Source organism: Scylla paramamosain, chromosome 26 (assembly GCF_035594125.1).
Source record: "Scylla paramamosain isolate STU-SP2022 chromosome 26, ASM3559412v1, whole genome shotgun sequence".
NCBI lineage: Eukaryota > Metazoa > Arthropoda > Malacostraca > Decapoda > Portunidae > Scylla > Scylla paramamosain.
In genome coordinates, this window is record NC_087176.1 from 9,925,001 (window position 1) to 9,940,717 (window position 15,717).

General features: G+C 39.8%; 1 long non-coding RNA gene across 2 annotated transcripts in view; it reads right to left on the reverse strand.

Annotated features, from left to right (window-relative positions):
* The window catches only part of LOC135113909 (uncharacterized), a 132,193-nt gene that overhangs the window by 84,678 nt on the left and 31,798 nt on the right, over window positions 1-15,717 (reverse strand). Inside the window, exons 2-3 of one of the 2 annotated variants that reach the window (XR_010275112.1) lie at window positions 10,052-10,135; window positions 9,695-9,903 (exon numbers count right to left, since the gene is read on the reverse strand). This is a non-coding gene — a long non-coding RNA (uncharacterized LOC135113909). Of the gene's footprint in view, window positions 1-9,694; window positions 9,904-10,051; window positions 10,136-15,717 lie in introns of those variants that run through there. The other variant, XR_010275110.1, reaches the window with a different exon arrangement.

Sequence of the window (15,717 nt, forward strand, 5' to 3'; positions counted from 1 at the left end):
TATTTCTATATTTAGTCTATCATTCTACGTATCTGCCTACTTACATACCTATCACTCTGTCTGTTTGTCCATACATGTATGTAAGTATTAATGTATGTATTTATATATTTATGTATGTATCTATTTATCCATCTTTCTGTTTGCATGTATGTGTGTACGCATGTATGTACACGGGTATGAACGGGTATATTTCTGCATGTTTGTCTGTCTGTCCGTCTGTCTGTATGTAACTTTCTAGTCTGTATTAATTTAACAGTGTCACGTTTATGGGAAGCAGCACTTTCACTGACGCAGGGGTGGCCGCATGGTTCAGTGCAGTCTGTCATCGTTTACAAATGTGCAATTCAGATTTTTTAGACTTCCGTGCAGAAATTTATCACTTTGAGGGAAGAAAAACATATAGCACGTTTAGAGATCTCAAAAAATTCGGTTATTTTATTTTTCTTTCTTTTTTTTTTTTTTTTACTCACTGTTCAGAATTAAACTCAAAAAGATACCAATTTCTTTCTTCTTATATTTCTATTTTCTTAAAGATCCTCCTGTTCTATTACATCTATTTTTCACGTCAGAGAAGCGTTTGTTAAGAAGCACTGACTCAGAAACAATGGGATCTTTAAATTACGAGCATAGAATTTAATTACTTAAGATGAAGTATTTAGAAGCGATACCTTAAAGAGCATCTCACCTGAGCGGCGGGAGGATAAATCAAGCCTTAACTCACGTTTAAGCTCCCAAACTTCTTGTACCTGGAACACCTGCCCGCCTCCTCCTCCTCCTCCTCCTCCTCCTCCTCCTCCTGCTGCTGGCCCTGTCTGCCGTCCACCTGCTGATACACTGCCCCCTCCCTAGCTGCTCTAACTGCTTACATTATTCTCTCTCTCTCTCTCTCTCTCTCTCTCTCTCTCTCTCTCTCTCTCTCTCTCTCTCTCTCTCTCTCTCTCTCTCTCTCGCCTGTTCTACTCACTTCACTTAATTTTTCTCTTCCATTACTTTTTCTCTCCTGGAAATCTTTTTGTCGGCAGTTTTTCCTCCATTCAGGATTTCTGGTACATTTCTTGTTCTCATGATCTTTTCCTGCTTTAGTAAGTTTCTCGTTGAATTGGTTTTCGTGCCTCAAGACCTGTTTCCTTTCACTGACCTTTCCTCTTCTCTCTACAGCCTTTCCTCCTCCAATTTCCCGTTCATTCGGTGCTTCCTCCTTCATTGCCTTCTCCTCTTTCGCTGCCTTTCACGTTCATTGGATTTCCATTCTTTATTTCTTCTTCTTACACTGCCCTCTCGAGTTGCTTTGCGCTCTCCTATTACCTTTCATTCAACTATTCCCCAATACCTCTGTCAACCTCCTTCGTTTCTCCTTTCCTCGTTGCTCTTTGTACCTCCTGCACTCTCTTCCACATCCTCCTGTCACTCACCCTGATCTTCGCGTGCCTCCTGTCCTTCTGTTCACGGTTTCCACTTCATCTGGTGCCTTAACCCACTCAGACTTTCTCTCTCCCTCTTTTCATGCGTCACCCTCCGTTTCCCTCGACCAGGCTCCCTTTCTCCTCCTCTAATTGTGTTACCTTACCCTCTGCTGTCTCTCCCTTGACCCTCCCACACCTGTGAACATTCCTCCTCTTCCCACGCCACCTGCTACATACTTGTTACCTACTACTTTCCCGTACCTTTTGTTCTCTCTGCTCCTCTGGTCTCTCTCTTTTTCGCCACCCTCTCTCCTGGCACACAGAGTAGGGAGTGCCGAGTGAGTGCAACTACAACGGTCATTTGTCTTACTCAGTTGTGTTTACCCGGAGTACGAAGGCAAGCGAGATAGGAGAGATTTAAGACTAACGCTTTTTTGTTTGTCGCCATCATCATCATCATCATCACGGCCATCATCATCATCAATTATCCTTCGACGCAATTGGACAGCGAGACTCACTCATTGAAGGTTCGGTCCCGTGTGGAGTGCAGGGGAAGGTGCAATAAGAGGGACCGTGCACTTCCTGTAGCTACATATTACTTGTACCTTCACTCACGCACCTGTACGCTCGGCCTGTCCACCTGTACTGCGCCGCGGACAGGTGGAAGACTGTGTTGTTGGGGGTTGAGGTGTGATTTGGAGCTTGAGAGAGAGGGAGAAAGAAAGAGAGAAAGAGAAATGGGGGACGCACAAACTCATTACATTCTTGACTATCCAACAATATTCTCTTTTTTTACCATGCACGAGGACAGCCATGGATATAAAAAATAAGCGAAAGAAAAAGAAAACCCCAGCTAAGTTACCGCTCAAAATAAATAAATAGATAAATAAATAAAAAGCTAGAAAGGCTCAACCATAACCTTCCACACACACCGTAGCGCAGCATCCAGCATACTTCCACACTCGCCCTCACGTGGGTGTCTCGTGTGCCTTTCCTGCTGAGACTAAATGAATGAACCGACATTGATTCGACACTGGTGGGCATGACCTTGCGGGGATTCCACCCAAGGTCAATTTAGCCAGCGACCAATAACGCTAATTACTATACAAGAGAGAGAGAGAGAGAGAGAGAGAGAGAGGAGAGAGAGAGAGAGAGAGAGAGAGAGAGAGAGAGAGAGGAGAGAGAGAGAGAGAGAGAGAGAGAGAGAGAGAGAGAGAGAGAGAGAGGAGGAGAGGAGAGAGAGAGAGAGAGAGAGAGAGAGAGAGAGAGAGAGAGAGAGACTGCAAATAACGCCAAAAAACGCCATTAAATTTTCGCACAGCCGCCTTGTAGAATTCGAGCCCTGGGTCTTATTATGGACAAGAGACACGTGGTGAACAACTGCGCCTCTATTTCAATGAAGGAGTATCAAGACTTCCTCAGAATTTGATTGGTTACCGATTTGAATTCCTTTGTATTTGTTTTTTTTTTATTAAACTTTTAACTGCCAATGCTTTCCTGAAGCTTAATAAACTTCAAGCTTAATAAAACTGTTCCTAAGGTAAAAATTTCTTAAGCTTAATATAACTGTCCCTTGAGCTTAGAAAAACTTGCCTTAACTTAGAATATAAAGTTTGGTACTTCATGTAACTTGTCTTTAAAGATAATATAGACTTCCTCGAAAGCATAACAAAATGTGGCGCTTTACAAAAATGTTTTTCTTAGGATTAATTAATGAATGAAACTATTCCTAAATTTAATAGAGTGTTGTGGCGCAAGGTGAGAGTATTTGGACCAGTGATTCTCAAACTTTGTTGCTTAGTAGCGCAGTAAAGGTACATATTGGACTTTGACGGCGCACCAACCTTGCAGTCGGTGTAGTGCAGGTCAACTGAATGGCACCAAATTCAAGAACACACCACCTATCGAGGAAAATGTACTGACTTGGATGACTTTGGCGCACAGTTTGCGAGTACACACACACCACTGCCATAAAGAAAAAAAAAAAAGTGATTCTGTAGTTCAAAATTTTTCACCTGGATGTATCTATGTTCAGTAAAATCGCGTAGAATAAAAAATAAAATAAAATAATAAAAACAACACGTCCATTCATTATAATTGAGAGTTTCCCCCTTTCTAGTTAAAAATTTCCCAGCCATTAAGCATCCTCATTTTCATGTAATGGCAACAACAACAACAACAACAATAATAATAATAATAATAATAATAATAATAATAATAATAACAATAATAATGCAATGAAAATAATATTAACAACAATAATAAGAATGATAACAATACACACTAAGCAAGGAAACTGATAACCTTAGATAAGGATACACAAGAAAGCCTGCTAAATATATAAATCTTTGCCGTACACATTTTTTTTTTTTTTCGTACCAATATTCTGATTCCGTTGCCTTCCACACCACCTCTTGCCTCCTTGCTCTTCCTCCTCCCCTTCCTTCTTCTCTGGACACAAACAAGATGCAATTTATATGAAGGAAAAATATGTTCTCGTGAGCAAAATCTAAAAATAGCGAACGTTGATGAAAAGGTAAGAAAAGAAGATTAGTGATAATGGAGGTGGTGATGGTGATGGTGATGGTGGTGGTGATGATGATGCTGATGATGCTGATGATTATAAACATACCAATATTCACAAACCATTCATTCTCTCTCTGTTTGCTGTGTGTGTGTGTGTGTGTGTGTGTGTGTGTGTGTGTGTGTGTGTGTGTGTGTGTGTGTGTGTGTGTGTGTGTGTGTGTGTGTGTGTGTGTGTGTGTGTGTGTGTGTGTCTGAATTTCTATGTTCTAGGTATTTAGCTATCTCATCACTGCCTACCTGTCTACTCACCTATCTTTTTATTCATCAATCTATATCTATCTAGCTACATAACTATCTATTTCTCTAACCATCTTTCTACCTGGTAACTAATATCCAACCATCTATCTACTTGCCTAATATCTATCTATCTTCCTTTCTTTCTATTTATTTGTCTGTCTGTTTATCTGTTTATCTATCTATTAATCTATACATGCATCTCTTCTCCAATATTTATCATCTACCTACCTATCGATCTATCTACGTATTCATCTATCTATTCATCTGTCCACTATCTATCTAACTATTCACCTGTGTACCTTCGTGTTACCAAAGCTCCGCAGTGTTCCAGGATGAAGTTTTTGCAAACGTCTACTTAAACTTTTTCATTCATTCCAATCAACACGAAAGCCTTTATACCATTTTTTCCTCAGGGCAGGACAACATTAAGGCGATGAAAAATTAGTTAAAATTAGTTACCTGATGCTATTACCTGATAGTACGCTGAGGTTTTTGTGTGTAAATGCGACGACATGAAAAGAGCCATAACAAAAAGGCTTTCACCGCGAGACGCAAAGGGTTCACTCCGGTAAAAGTCAAGAATAACAATTTTTTTTTTTTCTCCTCTGTCTGACGCTGACTCGCTATCACGCCTGCACATTCGTTATACTTAATGTTCGTGACCCAGCTGCCCTATTTTGTTACTTGTCAGAGCCGTTACAAGCCGATACTCTCACCCTCTGACTGGTCTGCGTACTTTCATCTGTTAGACGTACAGTAAACTGATTAAGTAGTCCTACCAAACTCTATTTTTTAAGGTGTACATTGTCTCATATACGAATGAAGATTTGGTAAGAATATAAAGTCAGTTCCTTACACTTTTTAAAGCAAGACTGGTATGAATAAGTTAGTTAGTGTGGCACTGTTTATATCGTACCAAAACAGGTATTCAATTGTAAGATATCAAATTATTTCTCGACGCGTATTACATTCACTCATAAATGAATAAAGATTTTAGTAGGAATGCTCAGTCAATACGCCGCACCGTTCAGCAAGATGGGAACAAGTCAACCAGTGGGAGAAAACTGACTTTTTTTTTTTTTTGCCTTCACGTATTACATTCACTCGTAAATTAATACAACTTTTAAGTAGGAACACAATCAATTCGCCGCACTCTTCAACAAAACGTGAATAAGTCAGTCAGTCAACGAGAACTGTGAGTGACAACATCGCCCCGTACAGCTTTGCCTCATTTACGTGTCCTCAGGTGGCGAAATTACTGCGCCAGAAGCCATAACACCAAGCACAGCAGATAAGGACGGTGCCTCCACACTCCTAGGACACTTGCCTCACGCTGCCCGCCAGATCCACACGCACGTGACATGAATTCCGTCTTCGTGTGTAACGTGATTCCTTTGACGATCATAACACGCTTGCTGTACTCTGCTTCTGCTGTTTTATATTCTTCAACGCTTTTTTTTCTTTTCTTTTTTTTTTTACAATGTTTCCCTCAACTTTTCTTATTTTGAACTTTTTTTTAACAATCTTTAAATCGACTAGTGGATGTTCTTGCTCTTTTTCTTTATCAGCTTTGTGCCTGTATTTATTTTTCCTACTTAATTTTACTTATATTTCTTCTATCCGTTTTCCTGTATCGGTTCTTCGAACTAAAATATTTTCTTGAATTTAGTTTTTGCATTTTATTTATTTATTTATTTATTTATTTGTTTTTTTTTTTTTACACTCAGATTATTCATACAATATCTAACGTGCTTTTAGTTTGATTGGCGGAATTTTACGGTCAATCTCTCCCTTCACTCGGCCGCTGAACATTTTAATACTATTTTTTCACACATATACACTTTAGAAATTTTTTAACCCTTTGGCTGGTCAGTGTATGTGTGTGTGTGTGTGTGTGTGTGTGTGTGTGTGTGTGTGTGTGTGTGTGTGTGTGTGTGTGTGTGTGTGTGTGTGTGTGTGTGTGTGTGTGTGTGTGTGTGTGTGTGTAATCTATATTTAGCCTACGAGTATTACAGTTTCCAAGTCAAATTCTTTCTCAACAGTATTTTAATGGGATCAAATGTAAGCTAACGTGGAGTCTGGCGTTGTGAATCAGTCATTTTATTGCAAGAGAGAGAGAGAGAGAGAGAGAGAGAGAGAGAGAGAGAGAGAGAGAGAGAGAGAGAGAGAGAGAGAGAGAGAGAGAGAGAGAGAGAGAGAGAGAGAGAAGTGTGGAGTAATCTAGCAAGACACCAGGTGGGTAGAGAGGCAAGTACAGACACACGACCACTACAAACTGGTCAATTTGTCACAGAATTACATTAGACCTTCCCTGGCGCCACTAACAATGGAGTCTTAGGACCTGCTCAAGTACAAAGGGTCTTCTGCACTCACTCACACCGTGTTTTGGGTTTTGCTTTAATCTTAAGTCCTATAGGCAAGAACCGTGGTATTAAAATGTGGAAACCGATCATCTTAGCACATCAGAAGGCTTAGGACTGACAGAACACTAATCACAGACAAAGGGAAGGTGATATGTTACTGGACTTCTGACCGTGATTGTACCCTTGTTTGTATAATTTGTAGCTTACTGCAGTATCATGGTTCAATTTTCTCTTTTTTTACGTGTGATGGAGACTGGTGAGAAAAAGTGAGAAAAAGTTAACTCTCTTCTGAAATCAAAGAAAGAATTTTAACATATTGGTAAATTTACTTTAAAACCTGCTGCTCTAGTTTTCTTCTCAGTTTCTAAAGAACGCTCTTCAAATTCAACAAAATTCATTAGAATTTAACTGTTGTGTTCCTGTTTTTTCTTACGTTTTTATCGGTTTTCATTTCAAAAGAAAGGTGTTTTGTACTGCGCAGTATTGTTCTCTGATGTTTCACTGTAGGGCATTCTGCACTGGGATTACTGTTCCATGTTTTCTCCCGCTTTTTTCTTTCCCTCGGGTGTTTTGTCCAGAACCATTTAAAAATAGGAAATACAAGAAAGAAATAAATACGAAAATCATGAGTGCACGCTGCTGTTGACACTGTTTTGCCTCGGCGGGTTCGTGGCTCACAGTGAGGCAGAGTTGACTGTTGGGTAAGCTCAAGGCCGGTAAGCTAAGCTGACAGGGTAGTATTGCATTCCTCCCATACCAGCCACCTCCCTGACTCACTTCCTTCCTCCGCTCTCACTCCCCTCAAGGCACAAACACACTATGCCTTCTCTCCCTCACAGGTCAGACAGCGGAGTCAGTATATCCACATCAGTTCACTTTACAAGAATTAATTATATTTTATAATCTTTTTTGTCTAAGGCATCTTACACTCTTCTAATTATGGTACTCTGGTAATTAGTTCTAAAGCAGTAAAGTTCGTGAATGTTACCTTTTCTTTTTATCTCGTAAGGTGTGAACCGATGATTTCGCTTCCTAGTACTTTTAAAACTGACATTTTTCTACACCAGCCACACCACCAACCATCAACAAATACACTCACTCATGAACTCTACACTTCTACGCCACTGTTAACACTTCAGCCACTATGTTACCGTCACCATCTACAAGACCATGAACTCTTTACACTTCTACGCCACTGTTAACACTTCAGACACTATGTTACCGTCACCATCTACAAGACCATGAACTCTTTACACTTCTACGCCACTGTTAACACTTCAGCCAACTATGTTACTGTCACCATCTACATAACCTTAACCTTTTACTGCTGGGGATGAAACTCTGGAACTCTGCTTTTCTTCCTTCCCAATACTTAAACTGTTACAAAAGTATCAAGACACCACCGCAATAAAATTAACCAACTATTTTTTTTAATTCTTTCTCGGATGATGACATTTTTTTTAAGTATCTTTATATACAAAGTTTTCATTTTATTTCAGCTGGTGCACTCCTTTTCATTATGGAGGCAGGAAGTTGACCAGAGATAAACTGAAAAGCCACCTTCAATGAAAGTTAAGAGGGAACAGTTGAGTTCTTATTATCAAAACGCAATGACTGGCTGTATCGGAATGACTGACGGAAAATAAAAGCAACGCAGCCATCAACAACTAAAAATATAATAAAATAACAAATAAATAAATAAATAAAAATAAAAGGAAGTAATAAATGCTTCATTCCCCGGGCAGCAGGAGACGTGAGGTGCGCACCTAAGTTGGGCTAAGCTGCTTCATCCAATGCTTCGGCCCCCGGGGAAAAACACTTTCTGGCAGCGCGAGATGCTTCCCAGAGGTCACTGTTGCTTCTCTCGCGAATCAAGAATGCCAGTAAGACGGAAACAGGAGAGGGGGAATGAGGAATACGCATACTTGACTGTATTTTGTTTCATTCTAATTAGTCTCATCCACTCCTTAAGCACTCAAGAGGAAAATGTGAAAAAAAAAGTTATTATTTATCCTCGTATGATTTAGCAATGAATTTAATATTTTTGTTACGTCAGGTGGCTTCATGTAATACTTTCTGGCCGCTGTGCTACACGCATCACAGATATTAGTTGTTTTCATTGCTTTTAACTAGCTATTCATCATCAGTCAGAACTTTCAACGAGAGCACTCATGTTTATCATTTCACAGGAAGGACCTTGACGATTGGTTACTGGTCTGTTTTTATATTTTATTTTATTTTTTCATTAAAATAATAAAAAAAAAACATTCACTATACCACATCCTTAAAGATAATTACAAGAGGTGAACATAGGTAGGTTTGCCAAGTCAGCGTCAAAGGCGTCTTGGTACTCCTGACACACTTGATCCTCCTAAAAAGAACGAACAGTTGCGGCAAGGAGTGACCAGTGACTCGCTCAGCTATCTCCCTTTTGCTTGAAACACTCCGTGAGATACATCACCACAGGGGCAGCTGTGTTACACAACTGCTCATCTAATCCTGTAAACTGCATCCCTCCTATCCTTCGGCGGCCTCACAACACAGGACTTTCTACTTTTTCTATTTTCTGTACACCTCCCTAATTTAAGAGTCAAGCAGCATTCTCAGTCTTTTATCCATTTCACTGGTAAACTCTGGAACGTCCTGCCTCCTTCTGTATTTCCTCCTGGCTACCTTATAAGAGGAAGGTTTCAAGACACTTCGCAAATTTTGCCTCCATTCTTTAAGAGCTGGCAGCTCAGTGTTTTTTTTTCTTGTCCCAAGGCTACAGAAAGGTACAAGGCCATCTTACAAAAGAAAGAGTCATAGTGGTTGTTTAGCTCTTCCGTTATTGTCAAAATTGTATTTCTCGCCAAGACATGAAGACACATGAAGAGGCGACTGTGCTCCAAGAAATGCATCAAGAGAACCGTATAAAGAATATAAACAAAGACTGATCAATGACTGTCCATTAAGGTAGTCAAGATAGATCTCCGTATCGAAGAAAAACTTACTTAATGGTCTTCCAGAGAGCGATAAGTTTTGTGGGGAGTAAGAAATCGTGATGTAGAGTCCCCCTGTCCAGCGCCTCGGATGCCGCGGCCTGCAGAATTCACAAGGCACGTCTTTTACTTCTTTATTTATTTATTTAACATGTCAGGAGACTGGCCATGGACACAAAACAGATAAAAAAAAAACACCTACAGTGACGCTAAAGAAAGAAAAAAAAAATGAAAACAGAAGGGACACCGCGAGAGCCAGCCAATTTACGCAGTTTTTCAGGTGTCTTGATACTCCTCTTTGGAAACACCTCAGTTCGTAAGCAAGAGATAATTCTGAAACAAGAAAATAGTTCCAGAGTTTAAGTATACGTAGGAACCTTTTTATTGTTCTCGTGGTTATTTATGTCAAAATGTTCCACGCGGCAGTATCCCTTAATTACAAGAAGTAAAAATTAAACATGGTAAACCGGAGTACATTTACCTTATGGCTCTTGATTTCCTTTATTTCACAGTCCCTTTGTGTCTCGTCAGTTCCGCACACTGCAGATGCTATGGACTTGCTTACCTGAGGGGGATAGAAATGTGAAAGATTAGGTTTAAGTGGCACTGTTAACTTTAAGGTAACTCTGTAAGCAAATGTAAAAGCGTGTCTTATTCGCAAGAGTCTGACCACGGCACCAGAAGTAATATTAGAAGTAATATTATCAGTGGCGGGAGCAAATGTATTAATTCTAAGATAATTAATTACAGAACATGTTGCTTCGTTTGAGTAATTCGATCGTTTTCGTGAGCAGTAATATAACCACAACCCCCATATTCATGAAACGGTCTCAGCAAGTCTTACCTATGAACTGAATCACAGCGAGGGAATAGTGGCGCATTTTGATCATAACTTAAAAAAAAAATATATATATATATATATATATATAATATATATATATATATATATATATATATATATATATATATATATATATATATATATATATATATATATATATATATATATATATCGTAATCCGTGTGTACTGCTACGCATGGGTTCTTCCAGTCTCCGCGTGGCTAGTGACAGACGCTCCTAAACATCATCTCCTCCAGCAAAGAAATACCCTTACCTGTAGGGACGTAATAAATAAACATTGCTGCGTAAAATAATTCATCAAGGGATATCGACCAGACCACGTAGGTATTCTCTTGATGTGCTGCCTTGTCAGTCTTATAGAAAACGAGTGGTTCGGTTTTCGATATTCGCAATCCAATATAAATCTCCAAATACTGCTGTTCTTGTGTAGTCTTTACACTGTGCATTTTCTATAACTTGGTTCTCTTAAGATACAATATAGCTGAATATTACGAAATGGCCTTACATCAGGGGAAAAAACTTCCCGATCATTATTTTGCTGCAACATTCTGATGCGATTGGTCAATTAAAATTTCCCTTAGCTTCTTACCTTGTCTACAATCAATTCCCTTTGTCTAAGAGCTTTCTTTTCCTTGCATTTTATTTATCACCATCCCAAAACTACTCCTATGTTTGTTAATACTTAAGCGCATCAACAGGGTTTAAAGGAAATGAATACAATACTATCCACTGTCTCTCTCCCTCAGATATATTGTATATATATATATATATATATATATATATATATATATATAATATATATATATATATATATATATATATATATATATATATATATATATATATATATAAAAAAACGGAAATTATTTATTAAACCTATAAAATGCTATCAACAACAACCTTTACTTAGTGCTGAAGTGATTGAAAAATAACAAAATAACTGAGCGCAACACAGGAAATGGTTTTGCTTGACGTATGATTTATGATACACACTTAATACTATGCTGTGTATCCGTCTTACCTGCGACACCTGCCATATTGTTATGATGAATACAGAACTGTAAGCTTTGAACTACTAGATCACTACTTTTTATTGCCAGTGTTATAAAACTATGCTTTATACTTCCGTCTCAACATTTTATCAAACGTGAAGATAAGCCGTAGCAGCAGCACCCCTATACTCGCCCTAGGCTAATCACCTTCAAGAGTAATAAAAAATTAGCAATATTTTTTTTTTCCACGAGTTTAATTCCTCGTGATTTGTTGTTGTGACAAAGAGCGGAGCGGGAAATCATTTAGTGGTGAACTTCAAGTGTTGGTGTCCAGGGAGGGATTAGTTTCCACCCAAGTTCTGACAGTGGCTCATTACTTTTGATGGGCAAGGAAAAAATGCGATGTTGGGAGATTTATATCCAGAATCTACTAATTACTCTCTCTCTCTCTCTCTCTCTCTCTCTCTCTCTCTCTCTCTCTCTCTCTCTCTCTCTCTCTCTCTCTCTCAGCTAATCACACACCTCGTGTACGTCAGCTAATTAGTGTAATTTTATGTTCCAAAGTTTAAACAAAGTCGATTAAGGTACAGCGCGGGACAGACACTCCTGCTGTGAGCGTGGCGGTCCCCTCTGTGGTCACCTGTGCGGCGCCTTGCGGGGCAGAGTATGATGGCTGGATCTGTCTTCCTCAACCACAAACACGTGATGATTTTGGCTAAGAAATGTTTACAAAACTGATTTAGCAACAGAAATTCATCCCCTGAATCATCCCAGGCACTGCTCAAGGCTCTCCGACAGACACGCAGCCTTGTGAATCTGTGTTGCTCTTACCAGGCACACAAAGCACCAATTTACTGCACAAAGGCATGTGAGACACAATGATGCCCTGTTTGTTGTTAACGGACACAGGGACGCTCGCTGGAGGCTGCACTGACCACTGTCCTCTCCTCTCTTCTCTGCAACTGCCGACAGATTCAACAAAACGCTTACGACAGTTTAACAAAGTGACTCGCCAGATTTTCAAGCACAGTAAATGATTTAAATTCTGGACTTATTTCAGGAGACAACATTATTCACCAAAGAGACGTCTCACTCAGACAGCCTCGCCTGAAGCCACGCAGACTTGTTAAATGCGCCTTAGTCATTGTCGTACACAGTAACAAAAAAAAAAAAAAAAAAAAATGGAAAAAAGAAAAATCGAGAAAATGAACGTTATGTAAAATCTCAAACGCTCCGTAATGACATTAATTACCTTGGCCAGAACTGGGCGGGATAAAAGTGAAAAAAGAGTGAAGAGTCATGCTGGTCCTCTTCCCTAAAGCCATAAAAAAAAAAAAAAAAAAAAAATTGGATCGACCGCCGCACCGCGTGGTGTGCGCATTGTTCCGAGGATGAGCTTAATAAAATACCGCGCGCTGCCCACCTGAAAAACGCAAAAAACGACCCTTATGAAAAATAGCACTTCCCAATACACCATAGTAAAAATTACGAACAAAAGCTCAACCAGACATAATTTCCAGCACACGTAAACATAAACAACTCTGAAAAAAATACTTCATTCCATGCAGTTTCAGCAGTCATGGACAAGAGTCGAGCAGCGCCACGCTCACGTCCACTGTTCAGCGTCCCCCTCAACCCAGTCCTCTTATCCGCCAGGAACTTATCTACTGTCAGGATTTGTAAGGAGATTGTCACTACTTCTGAGAACTTGAGAGAGGGAAGACGCGAGACATGGAAGAAATGAGTGCAGATTTTTATTTTATTTTTTTTTTTTTGTGTGTGTGTGTGTGTGTGTGTAAGAGGGGCATCGGCTTAGAGCAACAAGAGGTATATAAAAAGACTCACTATAGCTGCCAATTCCTATGAAGTTAGAAACTGATTATCCAGAATCTGAGAAGCGTCTAACTGTGTCTTGAAACCTTCCTCTTGTACCACTTCTGACCACACACACACACTAGCAGTTCCTCTTCTCCTGTGAGAGATAACCTACTAAACCCGAAGGAAGATATATAGTCGAAATTCCTGGGATAATATGCTAGTACTCCTGCCTCAGCCTGAGTTACCCTTACCACCTTTCCCGCCCTAACTTACTAACTGGCATGGACGCGACCAGTTGTAGCACGGCCTGAAGATGGCGCGGCGGTGTCTGGGAGGCGGTGTGAGAACCAATATTGCCCGCCGGTCGCCGCTGTGTAGATGTCGAATGGAAATCCCAATTAAAACCAAGTGTCCAATCAACCAGAGGAGAGAGAGAGAGAGAGAGAGAGAGAGAGAGAGAGAGAGAGAGAGAGAGAGAGAGAGAGAGAGAGAGAGAGAGAGAGAGAGAGAGAGAGAGAGAGAGAGAGAGAGAGAGTAGGGGAGAAGGCAGAGAGATAAAGAGACAAGGAGAGACAGACAGACAAGCACACACACACACACACACACACACACACACACACACACACACACACACACACACACACACACACGACCTCAAAAAAAAAAAAACCACCGTAAATGGAGAAGAGAATGAACGCAGAAGTGAGGGAACATGACCAAGAAAAAACGATTACGTAACCAAAGTGGGCAGTAATATGAACACAGACAAATACTACTGAATATTGACAACCACGTGTAGGTAAAGCATCATTGACTCGGTAAGCTCATGACTTTCTCTCAGCAGTAACCAAACGTTAATAAAAACCTGAAGAAAACAGATATACAGATCAATAAAGAGAATCTATTTTTAACCATGAAATACCTACTCATCTTGGACACCTGAACTAGGAAAACATAGGAAATACTACGAGTGAGAGAGGTTTGGCTGGAAAAGTAATTGATACGAGAAAAATCATCACGGAGACCACTTTAAGGCCTCCTCCTCTAATACCAATACGAAGACGGCGGGAGTAGACAGCCTGTGTAGAAAAAGAGTCAAGGATGAAGAATAGCGTAATAAAGATGAAATACCGCCTCCCCCAGTCGTCCCTATCAGCTGCGCGGGCCATTGTACGGGCGTGAGGGTTGTGGTCGAGGAGGTGAAACCAATTCCACGCCACGCTGCGTCAGGACGTCTTGGGGGAGCAAATCTAGCCTGGTTCCTCTCAATGGACCTTCCTAATATGTTTGCACTGAATAACGCTTTCACTAACTTTGCTATAGTCACCCATAACTTTTGGACTCCTCTTTCTATTACACGCTTCTAATCTATATATATGGACTTTTCTAGTATGTTTGCACTGTCAATTTTCTTTTTCTGTTATTTTCACATAATCATCCGCAACTTTTTTTGGGCTCATTATCTTTCTCTATTATACGTTTCTAATCTATTCCTGTGGACCTTCCTAGTATATTTGTAGTGTCAAGCTTTTTTTTTTTCCTGCAACTTTCACATAATCACCCATAACTTTTTTACACATTCTCTTTTTCCATTACACGATTTTAACACACAATTGTAGCCCATATCAAACGTTCTGCCCGTTTTCTCTTTTTTTGTGTCCAAGCAATGTTTTCGGTTGCTCTAAATGTCAACAAAAGACCACAACAGCAGGAAAAAGTGGTATAGTTCCACTCCTCTGATTATTGAAATACTTAAGACTCATCACAAGACAGTGTTCCATTAACGTAAATTTACATATATTAACTAAGAGGAAAGTTACTCAAATTAAGTGGAAAAACACAACATTCCACAGTAACAATTTGCATGTACGGCTCACTGTCCGTCAGAGGCAACATGGAACAAGTATTGGCTTCGGTCTCCTGTTTGCAGCACTATGGCGTAACTGTTTTTATTTCATTCATTTATTTATTTATTTTTTTTTACATATAAACTCGCATAACGTAAGGGGTCAGTCCCATGATGCTCACGTCGATTTCCATACAAACCCTAAATGAAAAACTATAATGTGCGTGTATACTCCAGGGATGTCAATGAAATGATATTGCTGTTCGGGTTTCTGAGTGACGGTAAAGCATTTGTTGTGGTCGAGTCATCTGTTGCATTAAAACCAGTACTGAGAAACGCTTTGCTCTGTCACCACAACTATTTCCAAAGACCACAGAGATGACTAGTCGGGTTCTCAAGACTGTTACTACTGTCAATAATGTAGAAATCTTGTCGATCTATCATTAAAACAATAAAGAGACACTTGAAAACCCGTGTACCTTCAAGTAAAGCCTTTTAAATTGTGCAGAGTTGCGGCGAGGAAGTGTTTCAGCATACGGTTGTTTGCAGTGCATTATCTTAGACACACAAGCACTATGCCCCTCTCTCTGGCTGGGTGTGTAGATCTTGTCACTCCGCGCCAGTCTTAC